Source organism: Phyllobates terribilis, unplaced genomic scaffold (assembly GCF_046119375.1).
Source record: "Phyllobates terribilis strain yellow unplaced genomic scaffold, ASM4611937v1 Scaffold_34__1_contigs__length_13252353, whole genome shotgun sequence".
Taxonomy (NCBI): Eukaryota; Metazoa; Chordata; class Amphibia; order Anura; family Dendrobatidae; genus Phyllobates; species Phyllobates terribilis.
In genome coordinates, this window is record NW_027362794.1 from 3,413,178 (window position 1) to 3,429,245 (window position 16,068).

At 45.5% G+C, this 16,068-nt stretch overlaps 12 non-coding genes across 12 annotated transcripts; all 12 read left to right on the forward strand.

The window, feature by feature from the left end:
• The first annotated feature begins 598 nt into the window (after positions 1–598).
• On the forward strand, positions 599–789 carry LOC141182475 (U2 spliceosomal RNA). The gene has a single exon (XR_012257837.1). It is a non-coding gene; the product is annotated as a U2 spliceosomal RNA (small nuclear RNA).
• Positions 790–1,906: 1,117 nt separating this feature from the next.
• LOC141182476 (U2 spliceosomal RNA) lies at positions 1,907–2,097 on the forward strand. The gene has a single exon (XR_012257838.1). It is a non-coding gene; the product is annotated as a U2 spliceosomal RNA (small nuclear RNA).
• A 1,114-nt stretch (positions 2,098–3,211) lies between these two features.
• LOC141182477 (U2 spliceosomal RNA) lies at positions 3,212–3,402 on the forward strand. The gene has a single exon (XR_012257839.1). It is a non-coding gene; the product is annotated as a U2 spliceosomal RNA (small nuclear RNA).
• A 1,112-nt stretch (positions 3,403–4,514) lies between these two features.
• LOC141182478 (U2 spliceosomal RNA) lies at positions 4,515–4,705 on the forward strand. The gene has a single exon (XR_012257840.1). It is a non-coding gene; the product is annotated as a U2 spliceosomal RNA (small nuclear RNA).
• Positions 4,706–5,818: 1,113 nt separating this feature from the next.
• On the forward strand, positions 5,819–6,009 carry LOC141181779 (U2 spliceosomal RNA). Its single transcript, XR_012257324.1, has one exon. It is a non-coding gene; the product is annotated as a U2 spliceosomal RNA (small nuclear RNA).
• A 1,115-nt stretch (positions 6,010–7,124) lies between these two features.
• LOC141182480 (U2 spliceosomal RNA) lies at positions 7,125–7,315 on the forward strand. Its single transcript, XR_012257842.1, has one exon. It is a non-coding gene; the product is annotated as a U2 spliceosomal RNA (small nuclear RNA).
• A 1,112-nt stretch (positions 7,316–8,427) lies between these two features.
• LOC141182481 (U2 spliceosomal RNA) lies at positions 8,428–8,618 on the forward strand. The gene has a single exon (XR_012257843.1). It is a non-coding gene; the product is annotated as a U2 spliceosomal RNA (small nuclear RNA).
• A 1,113-nt stretch (positions 8,619–9,731) lies between these two features.
• LOC141181780 (U2 spliceosomal RNA) lies at positions 9,732–9,922 on the forward strand. Its single transcript, XR_012257325.1, has one exon. It is a non-coding gene; the product is annotated as a U2 spliceosomal RNA (small nuclear RNA).
• A 1,121-nt stretch (positions 9,923–11,043) lies between these two features.
• On the forward strand, positions 11,044–11,234 carry LOC141182483 (U2 spliceosomal RNA). Its single transcript, XR_012257844.1, has one exon. It is a non-coding gene; the product is annotated as a U2 spliceosomal RNA (small nuclear RNA).
• Positions 11,235–12,350: 1,116 nt separating this feature from the next.
• Positions 12,351–12,541, forward strand: LOC141182484 (U2 spliceosomal RNA). Its single transcript, XR_012257845.1, has one exon. It is a non-coding gene; the product is annotated as a U2 spliceosomal RNA (small nuclear RNA).
• A 1,117-nt stretch (positions 12,542–13,658) lies between these two features.
• Positions 13,659–13,849, forward strand: LOC141182485 (U2 spliceosomal RNA). Its single transcript, XR_012257846.1, has one exon. It is a non-coding gene; the product is annotated as a U2 spliceosomal RNA (small nuclear RNA).
• A 1,115-nt stretch (positions 13,850–14,964) lies between these two features.
• Positions 14,965–15,155, forward strand: LOC141181752 (U2 spliceosomal RNA). Its single transcript, XR_012257299.1, has one exon. It is a non-coding gene; the product is annotated as a U2 spliceosomal RNA (small nuclear RNA).
• The last annotated feature ends 913 nt before the right edge of the window (positions 15,156–16,068 follow it).

The window sequence follows — 16,068 nt, forward strand, 5'->3', positions numbered from 1 at the left end:
TTCTTTCATTTAATGCCTGCAGACTATAAAAGAGAAACCAACCCAAAAAGTTTGGTTGATTAGTCTGTGGCATTCTTTTAAACTGTTGCTTATGGCGGTCTCTGTGAGCTTCTCAGTGACATTCAGCCATCCAGGTATCCCGCCTGCAGTAGACGGAATGTGGCAATGGAACGCTGGCTGCGCGTGTCATAATAGGCTCTGAGCCTTTATATACCTGCGCACAGCAGCAGCCACCTTCAGTCTGCTGCTGGACAGCCAGCAGCAGCAGCAGCAGGAGAGGTAATTAATCAGCAACCCTCCTGCTAAGGGTAGACAGCTGCTCGTTCCACCCCCCCCCCGCCTTAATTGGTTCTCCTCCCTTCCAACGGTGTTGAGGCGGGTGGGAACAGCCGGGGGTTGAGGGTACTGTGCTAAAAGAGGTGGAGTTATGCAGATCTAAAACGCGTGGATTGCAGCAGCAGCAAGCCGAAAAGTGCAGGCATGTGAGGGATCTAGAGGTTGACAGCATGTCTTCTTAACGGGAGTCCAGGTGGCCATCTCCACAAATGGACTTTTCAGAATCCTTGGGTGGCACCGTAGTCGGAAACCAATTCTGGTTATCGCTTCTCGGCCTTTTGGCTAAGATCAAGTGTAGTATCTGTTCTTATCAGTTTAATATCTGATACGTCCCCTATCTGGGGACCATATATTAAATGGATTTTTAGAACAGGGAGATGGAAAAAGAGCTTGCTCTGTCCACTCCACGCATTGACCTGGTATTGCAGTATCTCCAGGACCGGTGCACCCCTTCTTTAATGCAGTTTCTAAAATCAGAAAGAATTGAATTCAATGCTTTTTGTTCATTTGGCTTGTTTGTCGGATTTTGGGATGGACTCTTTGGCTTTGCTTTTCTTCTCCTCATTGGATTTTTCATGTTAAAAGTTGCAGAAGCCAGATGACAAGCTCATTTTGGTTCAACTTCAGCAACTGTGCATTGCATTGCCATGTAATGTAATGCAATGCTATCTATCTAGCTCTCCCTCTATACTTCCTTTTGGATAAACAGACATATTAGGCAAGCATTTTGGAGCTTTCACCTAAATAACTACAGGTGGTGAGATAAGCTGCACAATATAATTGACCTTTCAGTATATTGTTGCACACACACCATCTATTTAGCAAATGCCCTTGTTATCAACAGCAGCCTTTTAAACTCACCTGAGCTAACAGGTATGTGAGCTGGTTACTCTGCTGCGCTTAAAATTTCTTTATTGGTTTGCTACAATGCCTTTTCTGAAACGTTGTCTCCCTCTGCTGGAACACTGACTTCTTTCATTTAATGCCTGCAGACTATAAAAGAGAAACCAACCCAAAAAGTTTGGTTGATTAGTCTGTGGCATTCTTTTAAACTGTTGCTTATGGCGGTCTCTGTGAGCTTCTCAGTGACATTCAGCCATCCAGGTATCCCGCCTGCAGTAGACGGAATGTGGCAATGGAACGCTGGCTGCGCGTGTCATAATAGGCTCTGAGCCTTTATATACCTGCGCACAGCAGCAGCCACCTTCAGTCTGCTGCTGGACAGCCAGCAGCAGCAGCAGCAGGAGAGGTAATTAATCAGCAACCCTCCTGCTAAGGGTAGACAGCTGCTCGTTCCACCCCCCCCCCCCGCCTTAATTGGTTCTCCTCCCTTCCAACGGTGTTGAGGCGGGTGGGAACAGCCGGGGGTTGAGGGTACTGTACTAAAAGAGGTGGAGTTATGCAGATCTAAAACGCGTGGATTGCAGCAGCAGCAAGCCGAAAAGTGCAGGCATGTGAGGGATCTAGAGGTTGACAGCATGTCTTCTTAACGGGAGTCCAGGTGGCCATCTCCACAAATGGACTTTTCAGAATCCTTGGGTGGCACCGTAGTCGGAAACCAATTCTGGTTATCGCTTCTCGGCCTTTTGGCTAAGATCAAGTGTAGTATCTGTTCTTATCAGTTTAATATCTGATACGTCCCCTATCTGGGGACCATATATTAAATGGATTTTTAGAACAGGGAGATGGAAAAAGAGCTTGCTCTGTCCACTCCACGCATTGACCTGGTATTGCAGTATCTCCAGGACCGGTGCACCCCTTCTTTAATGCAGTTTCTAAAATCAGAAAGAATTGAATTCAATGCTTTTTGTTCATTTGGCTTGTTTGTCGGATTTTGGGATGGACTCTTTGGCTTTGCTTTTCTTCTCCTCATTGGATTTTTCATGTTAAAAGTTGCAGAAGCCAGATGACAAGCTCATTTTGGTTCAACTTCAGCAACTGTGCATTGCATTGCCATGTAATGTAATGCAATGCTATCTATCTAGCTCTCCCTCTATACTTCCTTTTGGATAAACAGACATATTAGGCAAGCATTTTGGAGCTTTCACCTAAATAACTACAGGTGGTGAGATAAGCTGCACAATATAATTGACCTTTCAGTATATTGTTGCACACACACCATCTATTTAGCAAATGCCCTTGTTATCAACAGCAGCCTTTTAAACTCACCTGAGCTAACAGGTATGTGAGCTGGTTACTCTGCTGCGCTTAAAATTTCTTTTTTGGTTTGCTACAATGCCTTTTCTGAAACGTTGTCTCCCTCTGCTGGAACACTGACTTCTTTCATTTAATGCCTGCAGACTATAAAAGAGAAACCAACCCAAAAAGTTTGGTTGATTAGTCTGTGGCATTCTTTTAAACTGTTGCTTATGGCGGTCTCTGTGAGCTTCTCAGTGACATTCAGCCATCCAGGTATCCCGCCTGCAGTAGACGGAATGTGGCAATGGAACACTGGCTGCGCGTGTCATAACAGGCTCTGAGCCTTTATATACCTGCGCACAGCAGCAGCCACCTTCAGTCTGCTGCTGGACAGCCAGCAGCAGCAGCAGGAGAGGTAATTAATCAGCAACCCTCCTGCTAAGGGTAGACAGCTGCTCGTTCCACCCCCCCCCCCCGCCTTAATTGGCTCTCCTCCCTTCCAACGGTGTTGAGGCGGGTGGGAACAGCCGGGGGTTGAGGGTACTGTGCTAAAAGAGGTGGAGTTATGCAGATCTAAAACGCGTGGATTGCAGCAGCAGCAAGCCGAAAAGTGCAGGCATGTGAGGGATCTAGAGGTTGACAGCATGTCTACTTAACGGGAGTCCAGGTGGCCATCTCCACAAATAGACTTTTCAGAATCCTTGGGTGGCACCGTAGTCGGAAACCAATTCTGGTTATCGCTTCTCGGCCTTTTGGCTAAGATCAAGTGTAGTATCTGTTCTTATCAGTTTAATATCTGATACGTCCCCTATCTGGGGACCATATATTAAATGGATTTTTAGAACAGGGAGATGGAAAAAGAGCTTGCTCTGTCCACTCCACGCATTGACCTGGTATTGCAGTATCTCCAGGACCGGTGCACCCCTTCTTTAATGCAGTTTCTAAAATCAGAAAGAATTGAATTCAATGCTTTTTGTTCATTTGGCTTGTTTGTCGGATTTTGGGATGGACTCTTTGGCTTTGCTTTTCTTCTCCTCATTGGATTTTTCATGTTAAAAGTTGCAGAAGCCAGATGACAAGCTCATTTTGGTTCAACTTCAGCAACTGTGCATTGCATTGCCATGTAATGTAATGCAATGCTATCTATCTAGCTCTCCCTCTATACTTCCTTTTGGATAAACAGACATATTAGGCAAGCATTTTGGAGCTTTCACCTAAATAACTACAGGTGGTGAGATAAGCTGCACAATATAATTGACCTTTCAGTATATTGTTGCACACACACCATCTATTTAGCAAATGCCCTTGTTATCAACAGCAGCCTTTTAAACTCACCTGAGCTAACAGGTATGTGAGCTGGTTACTCTGCTGCGCTTAAAATTTCTTTTTTGGTTTGCTACAATGCCTTTTCTGAAACGTTGTCTCCCTCTGCTGGAACACTGACTTCTTTCATTTAATGCCTGCAGACTATAAAAGAGAAACCAACCCAAAAAGTTTGGTTGATTAGTCTGTGGCATTCTTTTAAACTGTTGCTTATGGCGGTCTCTGTGAGCTTCTCAGTGACATTCAGCCATCCAGGTATCCCGCCTGCAGTAGACGGAATGTGGCAATGGAACGCTGGCTGCGCGTGTCATAATAGGCTCTGAGCCTTTATATACCTGCGCACAGCAGCAGCCACCTTCAGTCTGCTGCTGGACAGCCAGCAGCAGCAGCAGGAGAGGTAATTAATCAGCAACCCTCCTGCTAAGGGTAGACAGCTGCTCGTTCCACCCCCCCCCCGCCTTAATTGGTTCTCCTCCCTTCCAACGGTGTTGAGGCGGGTGGGAACAGCCGGGGGTTGAGGGTACTGTGCTAAAAGAGGTGGAGTTATGCAGATCTAAAACGCGTGGATTGCAGCAGCAGCAAGCCGAAAAGTGCAGGCATGTGAGGGATCTAGAGGTTGACAGCATGTCTTCTTAACGGGAGTCCAGGTGGCCATCTCCACAAATGGACTTTTCAGAATCCTTGGGTGGCACCGTAGTCGGAAACCAATTCTGGTTATCGCTTCTCGGCCTTTTGGCTAAGATCAAGTGTAGTATCTGTTCTTATCAGTTTAATATCTGATACGTCCCCTATCTGGGGACCATATATTAAATGGATTTTTAGAACAGGGAGATGGAAAAAGAGCTTGCTCTGTCCACTCCACGCATTGACCTGGTATTGCAGTATCTCCAGGACCGGTGCACCCCTTCTTTAATGCAGTTTCTAAAATCAGAAAGAATTGAATTCAATGCTTTTTGTTCATTTGGCTTGTTTGTCGGATTTTGGGATGGACTCTTTGGCTTTGCTTTTCTTCTCCTCATTGGATTTTTCATGTTAAAAGTTGCAGAAGCCAGATGACAAGCTCATTTTGGTTCAACTTCAGCAACTGTGCATTGCATTGCCATGTAATGTAACGCAATGCTATCTATCTAGCTCTCCCTCTATACTTCCTTTTGGATAAACAGACATATTAGGCAAGCATTTTGGAGCTTTCACCTAAATAACTACAGGTGGTGAGATAAGCTGCACAATATAATTGACCTTTCAGTATATTGTTGCACACACACCATCTATTTAGCAAATGCCCTTGTTATCAACAGCAGCCTTTTAAACTCACCTGAGCTAACAGGTATGTGAGCTGGTTACTCTGCTGCGCTTAAAATTTCTTTTTTGGTTTGCTACAATGCCTTTTCTGAAACGTTGTCTCCCTCTGCTGGAACACTGACTTCTTTCATTTAATGCCTGCAGACTATAAAAGAGAAACCAACCCAAAAAGTTTGGTTGATTAGTCTGTGGTATTCTTTTAAACTGTTGCTTATGGCGGTCTCTGTGAGCTTCTCAGTGACATTCAGCCATCCAGGTATCCCGCCTGCAGTAGACGGAATGGGGCAATGGAACGCTGGCTGCGCGTGTCATAATAGGCTCTGAGCCTTTATATACCTGCGCACAGCAGCAGCCACCTTCAGTCTGCTGCTGGACAGCCAGCAGCAGCAGCAGCAGGAGAGGTAATTAATCAGCAACCCTCCTGCTAAGGGTAGACAGGTGCTCGTTCCACCCCCCCCGCCTTAATTGGTTCTCCTCCCTTCCAACGGTGTTGAGGCGGGTGGGAACAGCTGGGGGTTGAGGGTACTGTGCTAAAAGAGGTGGAGTTATGCAGATCTAAAACGCGTGGATTGCAGCAGCAGCAAGCCGAAAAGTGCAGGCATGTGAGGGATCTAGAGGTTGACAGCATGTCTTCTTAACGGGAGTCCAGGTGGCCATCTCCACAAATGGACTTTTCAGAATCCTTGGGTGGCACCGTAGTCGGAAACCAATTCTGGTTATCGTTTCTCGGCCTTTTGGCTAAGATCAAGTGTAGTATCTGTTCTTATCAGTTTAATATCTGATACGTCCCCTATCTGGGGACCATATATTAAATGGATTTTTAGAACAGGGAGATGGAAAAAGAGCTTGCTCTGTCCACTCCACGCATTGACCTGGTATTGCGGTATCTCCAGGACCGGTGCACCCCTTCTTTAATGCAGTTTCTAAAATCAGAAAGAATTGAATTCAATGCTTTTTGTTCATTTGGCTTGTTTGTCGGATTTTGGGATGGACTCTTTGGCTTTGCTTTTCTTCTCCTCATTGGATTTTTCATGTTAAAAGTTGCAGAAGCCAGATGACAAGCTCATTTTGGTTCAACTTCAGCAACTGTGCATTGCATTGCCATGTAATGTAATGCAATGCTATCTATCTAGCTCTCCCTCTATACTTCCTTTTGGATAAACAGACATATTAGGCAAGCATTTTGGAGCTTTCACCTAAATAACTACAGGTGGTGAGATAAGCTGCACAATATAATTGACCTTTCAGTATATTGTTGCACACACACCATCTATTTAGCAAATGCCCTTGTTATCAACAGCAGCCTTTTAAACTCACCTGAGCTAACAGGTATGTGAGCTGGTTACTCTGCTGCGCTTAAAATTTCTTTTTTGGTTTGCTACAATGCCTTTTCTGAAACGTTGTCTCCCTCTGCTGGAACACTGACTTCTTTCATTTAATGCCTGCAGACTATAAAAGAGAAACCAACCCAAAAAGTTTGGTTGATTAGTCTGTGGCATTCTTTTAAACTGTTGCTTATGGCGGTCTCTGTGAGCTTCTCAGTGACATTCAGCCATCCAGGTATCCCGCCTGCAGTAGACGGAATGTGGCAATGGAACACTGGCTGCGCGTGTCATAACAGGCTCTGAGCCTTTATATACCTGCGCACAGCAGCAGCCACCTTCAGTCTGCTGCTGGACAGCCAGCAGCAGCAGCAGGAGAGGTAATTAATCAGCAACCCTCCTGCTAAGGGTAGACAGCTGCTCGTTCCACCCCCCCCCCCCCGCCTTAATTGGCTCTCCTCCCTTCCAACGGTGTTGAGGCGGGTGGGAACAGCCGGGGGTTGAGGGTACTGTGCTAAAAGAGGTGGAGTTATGCAGATCTAAAACGCGTGGATTGCAGCAGCAGCAAGCCGAAAAGTGCAGGCATGTGAGGGATCTAGAGGTTGACAGCATGTCTACTTAACGGGAGTCCAGGTGGCCATCTCCACAAATAGACTTTTCAGAATCCTTGGGTGGCACCGTAGTCGGAAACCAATTCTGGTTATCGCTTCTCGGCCTTTTGGCTAAGATCAAGTGTAGTATCTGTTCTTATCAGTTTAATATCTGATACGTCCCCTATCTGGGGACCATATATTAAATGGATTTTTAGAACAGGGAGATGGAAAAAGAGCTTGCTCTGTCCACTCCACGCATTGACCTGGTATTGCAGTATCTCCAGGACCGGTGCACCCCTTCTTTAATGCAGTTTCTAAAATCAGAAAGAATTGAATTCAATGCTTTTTGTTCATTTGGCTTGTTTGTCGGATTTTGGGATGGACTCTTTGGCTTTGCTTTTCTTCTCCTCATTGGATTTTTCATGTTAAAAGTTGCAGAAGCCAGATGACAAGCTCATTTTGGTTCAACTTCAGCAACTGTGCATTGCATTGCCATGTAATGTAATGCAATGCTATCTATCTAGCTCTCCCTCTATACTTCCTTTTGGATAAACAGACATATTAGGCAAGCATTTTGGAGCTTTCACCTAAATAACTACAGGTGGTGAGATAAGCTGCACAATATAATTGACCTTTCAGTATATTGTTGCACACACACCATCTATTTAGCAAATGCCCTTGTTATCAACAGCAGCCTTTTAAACTCACCTGAGCTAACAGGTATGTGAGCTGGTTACTCTGCTGCGCTTAAAATTTCTTTTTTGGTTTGCTACAATGCCTTTTCTGAAACGTTGTCTCCCTCTGCTGGAACACTGACTTCTTTCATTTAATGCCTGCAGACTATAAAAGAGAAACCAACCCAAAAAGTTTGGTTGATTAGTCTGTGGCATTCTTTTAAACTGTTGCTTATGGCGGTCTCTGTGAGCTTCTCAGTGACATTCAGCCATCCAGGTATCCCGCCTGCAGTAGACGGAATGTGGCAATGGAACGCTGGCTGCGCGTGTCATAATAGGCTCTGAGCCTTTATATACCTGCGCACAGCAGCAGCCACCTTCAGTCTGCTGCTGGACAGCCAGCAGCAGCAGCAGGAGAGGTAATTAATCAGCAACCCTCCTGCTAAGGGTAGACAGCTGCTCGTTCCACCCCCCCCCCGCCTTAATTGGTTCTCCTCCCTTCCAACGGTGTTGAGGCGGGTGGGAACAGCCGGGGGTTGAGGGTACTGTGCTAAAAGAGGTGGAGTTATGCAGATCTAAAACGCGTGGATTGCAGCAGCAGCAAGCCGAAAAGTGCAGGCATGTGAGGGATCTAGAGGTTGACAGCATGTCTTCTTAACGGGAGTCCAGGTGGCCATCTCCACAAATGGACTTTTCAGAATCCTTGGGTGGCACCGTAGTCGGAAACCAATTCTGGTTATCGCTTCTCGGCCTTTTGGCTAAGATCAAGTGTAGTATCTGTTCTTATCAGTTTAATATCTGATACGTCCCCTATCTGGGGACCATATATTAAATGGATTTTTAGAACAGGGAGATGGAAAAAGAGCTTGCTCTGTCCACTCCACGCATTGACCTGGTATTGCAGTATCTCCAGGACCGGTGCACCCCTTCTTTAATGCAGTTTCTAAAATCAGAAAGAATTGAATTCAATGCTTTTTGTTCATTTGGCTTGTTTGTCGGATTTTGGGATGGACTCTTTGGCTTTGCTTTTCTTCTCCTCATTGGATTTTTCATGTTAAAAGTTGCAGAAGCCAGATGACAAGCTCATTTTGGTTCAACTTCAGCAACTGTGCATTGCATTGCCATGTAATGTAACGCAATGCTATCTATCTAGCTCTCCCTCTATACTTCCTTTTGGATAAACAGACATATTAGGCAAGCATTTTGGAGCTTTCACCTAAATAACTACAGGTGGTGAGATAAGCTGCACAATATAATTGACCTTTCAGTATATTGTTGCACACACACCATCTATTTAGCAAATGCCCTTGTTATCAACAGCAGCCTTTTAAACTCACCTGAGCTAACAGGTATGTGAGCTGGTTACTCTGCTGCGCTTAAAATTTCTTTTTTGGTTTGCTACAATGCCTTTTCTGAAACGTTGTCTCCCTCTGCTGGAACACTGACTTCTTTCATTTAATGCCTGCAGACTATAAAAGAGAAACCAACCCAAAAAGTTTGGTTGATTAGTCTGTGGTATTCTTTTAAACTGTTGCTTATGGCGGTCTCTGTGAGCTTCTCAGTGACATTCAGCCATCCAGGTATCCCGCCTGCAGTAGACGGAATGGGGCAATGGAACGCTGGCTGCGCGTGTCATAATAGGCTCTGAGCCTTTATATACCTGCGCACAGCAGCAGCCACCTTCAGTCTGCTGCTGGACAGCCAGCAGCAGCAGCAGCAGGAGAGGTAATTAATCAGCAACCCTCCTGCTAAGGGTAGACAGGTGCTCGTTCCACCCCCCCCGCCTTAATTGGTTCTCCTCCCTTCCAACGGTGTTGAGGCGGGTGGGAACAGCTGGGGGTTGAGGGTACTGTGCTAAAAGAGGTGGAGTTATGCAGATCTAAAACGCGTGGATTGCAGCAGCAGCAAGCCGAAAAGTGCAGGCATGTGAGGGATCTAGAGGTTGACAGCATGTCTTCTTAACGGGAGTCCAGGTGGCCATCTCCACAAATGGACTTTTCAGAATCCTTGGGTGGCACCGTAGTCGGAAACCAATTCTGGTTATCGTTTCTCGGCCTTTTGGCTAAGATCAAGTGTAGTATCTGTTCTTATCAGTTTAATATCTGATACGTCCCCTATCTGGGGACCATATATTAAATGGATTTTTAGAACAGGGAGATGGAAAAAGAGCTTGCTCTGTCCACTCCACGCATTGACCTGGTATTGCGGTATCTCCAGGACCGGTGCACCCCTTCTTTAATGCAGTTTCTAAAATCAGAAAGAATTGAATTCAATGCTTTTTGTTCATTTGGCTTGTTTGTCGGATTTTGGGATGGACTCTTTGGCTTTGCTTTTCTTCTCCTCATTGGATTTTTCATGTTAAAAGTTGCAGAAGCCAGATGACAAGCTCATTTTGGTTCAACTTCAGCAACTGTGCATTGCATTGCCATGTAATGTAATGCAATGCTATCTATCTAGCTCTCCCTCTATACTTCCTTTTGGATAAACAGACATATTAGGCAAGCATTTTGGAGCTTTCACCTAAATAACTACAGGTGGTGAGATAAGCTGCACAATATAATTGACCTTTCAGTATATTGTTGCACACACACCATCTATTTAGCAAATGCCCTTGTTATCAACAGCAGCCTTTTAAACTCACCTGAGCTAACAGGTATGTGAGCTGGTTACTCTGCTGCGCTTAAAATTTCTTTTTTGGTTTGCTACAATGCCTTTTCTGAAACGTTGTCTCCCTCTGCTGGAACACTGACTTCTTTCATTTAATGCCTGCAGACTATAAAAGAGAACCCAACCCAAAAAGTTTGGTTGATTAGTCTGTGGCATTCTTTTAAACTGTTGCTTATGGCGGTCTCTGTGAGCTTCTCAGTGACATTCAGCCATCCAGGTATCCCGCCTGCAGTAGACGGAATGGGGCAATGGAACGCTGGCTGCGCGTGTCATAATAGGCTCTGAGCCTTTATATACCTGCGCACAGCAGCAGCCACCTTCAGTCTGCTGCTGGACAGCCAGCAGCAGCAGCAGCAGCAGGAGAGGTAATTAATCAGCAACCCTCCTGCTAAGGGTAGACAGCTGCTCGTTCCACCCCCCCCCCCCCGCCTTAATTGGTTCTCCTCCCTTCCAACAGTGTTGAGGCGGGTGGGAACAGCCGGGGGTTGAGGGTACTGTGCTAAAAGAGGTGGAGTTATGCAGATCTAAAACGCGTGGATTGCAGCAGCAGCAAGCCGAAAAGTGCAGGCATGTGAGTGATCTAGAGGTTGACAGCATGTCTTCTTAACGGGAGTCCAGGTGGCCATCTCCACAAATGGACTTTTCAGAATCCTTGGGTGGCACCGTAGTCGGAAACCAATTCTGGTTATCGCTTCTCGGCCTTTTGGCTAAGATCAAGTGTAGTATCTGTTCTTATCAGTTTAATATCTGATACGTCCCCTATCTGGGGACCATATATTAAATGGATTTTTAGAACAGGGAGATGGAAAAAGAGCTTGCTCTGTCCACTCCACGCATTGACCTGGTATTGCAGTATCTCCAGGACCGGTGCACCCCTTCTTTAATGCAGTTTCTAAAATCAGAAAGAATTGAATTCAATGCTTTTTGTTCATTTGGCTTGTTTGTCGGATTTTGGGATGGACTCTTTGGCTTTGCTTTTCTTCTCCTCATTGGATTTTTCATGTTAAAAGTTGCAGAAGCCAGATGACAAGCTCATTTTGGTTCAACTTCAGCAACTGTGCATTGCATTGCCATGTAATGTAATGCAATGCTATCTATCTAGCTCTCCCTCTATACTTCCTTTTGGATAAACAGACATATTAGGCAAGCATTTTGGAGCTTTCACCTAAATAACTACAGGTGGTGAGATAAGCTGCACAATATAATTGACCTTTCAGTATATTGTTGCACACACACCATCTATTTAGCAAATGCCCTTGTTATCAACAGCAGCCTTTTAAACTCACCTGAGCTAACAGGTATGTGAGCTGGTTACTCTGCTGCGCTTAAAATTTCTTTTTTGGTTTGCTACAATGCCTTTTCTGAAACGTTGTCTCCCTCTGCTGGAACACTGACTTCTTTCATTTAATGCCTGCAGACTATAAAAGAGAAACCAACCCAAAAAGTTTGGTTGATTAGTCTGTGGCATTCTTTTAAACTGTTGCTTATGGCGGTCTCTGTGAGCTTCTCAGTGACATTCAGCCATCCAGGTATCCCGCCTGCAGTAGACGGAATGTGGCAATGGAACGCTGGCTGCGCGTGTCATAATAGGCTCTGAGCCTTTATATACCTGCGCACAGCAGCAGCCACCTACAGTCTGCTGCTGGACAGCCAGCAGCAGCAGCAGCAGGAGAGGTAATTAATCAGCAACCCTCCTGCTAAGGGTAGACAGCTGCTCGTTCCACCCCCCCCCCCGCCTTAATTGGTTCTCCTCCCTTCCAACGGTGTTGAGGCGGGTGGGAACAGCCAGGGGTTGAGGGTACTGTGCTAAAAGAGGTGGAGTTATGCAGATCTAAAACGCGTGGATTGCAGCAGCAGCAAGCCGAAAAGTGCAGGCATGTGAGGGATCTAGAGGTTGACAGCATGTCTTCTTAACGGGAGTCCAGGTGGCCATCTCCACAAATGGACTTTTCAGAATCCTTGGGTGGCACCGTAGTCGGAAACCAATTCTGGTTATCGCTTCTCGGCCTTTTGGCTAAGATCAAGTGTAGTATCTGTTCTTATCAGTTTAATATCTGATACGTCCCCTATCTGGGGACCATATATTAAATGGATTTTTAGAACAGGGAGATGGAAAAAGAGCTTGCTCTGTCCACTCCACGCATTGACCTGGTATTGCAGTATCTCCAGGACCGGTGCACCCCTTCTTTAATGCAGTTTCTAAAATCAGAAAGAATTGAATTCAATGCTTTTTGTTCATTTGGCTTGTTTGTCGGATTTTGGGATGGACTCTTTGGCTTTGCTTTTCTTCTCCTCATTGGATTTTTCATGTTAAAAGTTGCAGAAGCCAGATGACAAGCTCATTTTGGTTCAACTTCAGCAACTGTGCATTGCATTGCCATGTAATGTAATGCAATGCTATCTATCTAGCTCTCCCTTTATACTTCCTTTTGGATAAACAGACATATTAGGCAAGCATTTTGGAGCTTTCACCTAAATAACTACAGGTGGTGAGATAAGCTGCACAATATAATTGACCTTTCAGTATATTGTTGCACACACACCATCTATTTAGCAAATGCCCTTGTTATCAACAGCAGCCTTTTAAACTCACCTGAGCTAACAGGTATGTGAGCTGGTTACTCTGCTGCGCTTAAAATTTCTTTTTTGGTTTGCTACAATGCCTTTTCTGAAACGTTGTCTCCCTCTGCTGGAACACTGACTTCTTTCATTTAATGCCTGCAGACTATAAAAGAGAAACCAACCCAAAAAGTTTGGTTGATTAGTCTGTGGCATTCTTTTAAACTGTTGCTTATGGCGGTCTCTGTGAGCTTCTCAGTGACATTCAGCCATCCAGGTATCCCGCCTGCAGTAGACGGAATGTGGCAATGGAACGCTGGCTGCGCGTGTCATAATAGGCTCTGAGCCTTTATATACCTGCGCACAGCAGCAGCCACCTTCAGTCTGCTGCTGGACAGCCAGCAGCAGCAGCAGCAGGAGAGGTAATTAATCAGCAACCCTCCTGCTAAGGGTAGACAGCTGCTCGTTCCACCCCCCCCCCCCGCCTTAATTGGTTCTCCTCCCTTCCAACGGTGTTGAGGCGGGTGGGAACAGCCGGGGGTTGAGGGTACTGTGCTAAAAGAGGTGGAGTTATGCAGATCTAAAACGCGTGGATTGCAGCAGCAGCAAGCCGAAAAGTGCAGGCATGTGAGGGATCTAGAGGTTGACAGCATGTCTTCTTAACGGGAGTCCAGGTGGCCATCTCCACAAATGGACTTTTCAGAATCCTTGGGTGGCACCGTAGTCGGAAACCAATTCTGGTTATCGCTTCTCGGCCTTTTGGCTAAGATCAAGTGTAGTATCTGTTCTTATCAGTTTAATATCTGATACGTCCCCTATCTGGGGACCATATATTAAATGGATTTTTAGAACAGGGAGATGGAAAAAGAGCTTGCTCTGTCCACTCCACGCATTGACCTGGTATTGCAGTATCTCCAGGACCGGTGCACCCCTTCTTTAATGCAGTTTCTAAAATCAGAAAGAATTGAATTCAATGCTTTTTGTTCATTTGGCTTGTTTGTCGGATTTTGGGATGGACTCTTTGGCTTTGCTTTTCTTCTCCTCATTGGATTTTTCATGTTAAAAGTTGCAGAAGCCAGATGACAAGCTCATTTTGGTTCAACTTCAGCAACTGTGCATTGCATTGCCATGTAATGTAATGCAATGCTATCTATCTAGCTCTCCCTCTATACTTCCTTTTGGATAAACAGACATATTAGGCAAGCATTTTGGAGCTTTCACCTAAATAACTACAGGTGGTGAGATAAGCTGCACAATATAATTGACCTTTCAGTATATTGTTGCACACACACCATCTATTTAGCAAATGCCCTTGTTATCAACAGCAGCCTTTTAAACTCACCTGAGCTAACAGGTATGTGAGCTGGTTACTCTGCTGCGCTTAAAATTTCTTTTTTGGTTTGCTACAATGCCTTTTCTGAAACGTTGTCTCCCTCTGCTGGAACACTGACTTCTTTCATTTAATGCCTGCAGACTATAAAAGAGAAACCAACCCAAAAAGTTTGGTTGATTAGTCTGTGGCATTCTTTTAAACTGTTGCTTATGGCGGTCTCTGTGAGCTTCTCAGTGACATTCAGCCATCCAGGTATCCCGCCTGCAGTAGACGGAATGTGGCAATGGAACGCTGGCTGCGCGTGTCATAATAGGCTCTGAGCCTTTATATACCTGCGCACAGCAGCAGCCACCTTCAGTCTGCTGCTGGACAGCCAGCAGCAGCAGCAGCAGGAGAGGTAATTAATCAGCAACCCTCCTGCTAAGGGTAGACAGCTGCTCGTTCCACCCCCCCCCCGCCTTAATTGGTTCTCCTCCCTTCCAACGGTGTTGAGGCGGGTGGGAACAGCCGGGGGTTGAGGGTACTGTGCTAAAAGAGGTGGAGTTATGCAGATCTAAAACGCGTGGATTGCAGCAGCAGCAAGCCGAAAAGTGCAGGCATGTGAGGGATCTAGAGGTTGACAGCATGTCTTCTTAACGGGAGTCCAGGTGGCCATCTCCACAAATGGACTTTTCAGAATCCTTGGGTGGCACCGTAGTCGGAAACCAATTCTGGTTATCGCTTCTCGGCCTTTTGGCTAAGATCAAGTGTAGTATCTGTTCTTATCAGTTTAATATCTGATACGTCCCCTATCTGGGGCCCATATATTAAATGGATTTTTAGAACAGGGAGATGGAAAAAGAGCTTGCTCTGTCCACTCCACGCATTGACCTGGTATTGCAGTATCTCCAGGACCGGTGCACCCCTTCTTTAATGCAGTTTCTAAAATCAGAAAGAATTGAATTCAATGCTTTTTGTTCATTTGGCTTGTTTGTCGGATTTTGGGATGGACTCTTTGGCTTTGCTTTTCTTCTCCTCATTGGATTTTTCATGTTAAAAGTTGCAGAAGCCAGATGACAAGCTCATTTTGGTTCAACTTCAGCAACTGTGCATTGCATTGCCATGTAATGTAATGCAATGCTATCTATCTAGCTCTCCCTCTATACTTCCTTTTGGATAAACAGACATATTAGGCAAGCATTTTGGAGCTTTCACCTAAATAACTACAGGTGGTGAGATAAGCTGCACAATATAATTGACCTTTCAGTATATTGTTGCACACACACCATCTATTTAGCAAATGCCCTTGTTATCAACAGCAGCCTTTTAAACTCACCTGAGCTAACAGGTATGTGAGCTGGTTACTCTGCTGCGCTTAAAATTTCTTTTTTGGTTTGCTACAATGCCTTTTCTGAAACGTTGTCTCCCTCTGCTGGAACACTGACTTCTTTCATTTAATGCCTGCAGACTATAAAAGAGAAACCAACCCAAAAAGTTTGGTTGATTAGTCTGTGGCATTCTTTTAAACTGTTGCTTATGGCGGTCTCTTTGAGCTTCTCAGTGACATTCAGCCATCCAGGTATCCCGCCTGCAGTAGACGGAATGTGGCAATGGAACGCTGGCTGCGCGTGTCATAATAGGCTCTGAGCCTTTATATACCTGCGCACAGCAGCAGCCACCTTCAGTCTGCTGCTGGACAGCCAGCAGCAGCAGCAGCAGCAGGAGAGGTAATTAATCAGCAACCCTCCTGCTAAGGGTAGACAGCTGCTCGTTCCACCCCCCCCCCCGCCTTAATTGGTTCTCCTCCCTTCCAACGGTGTTGAGGCGGGTGGGAACAGCCG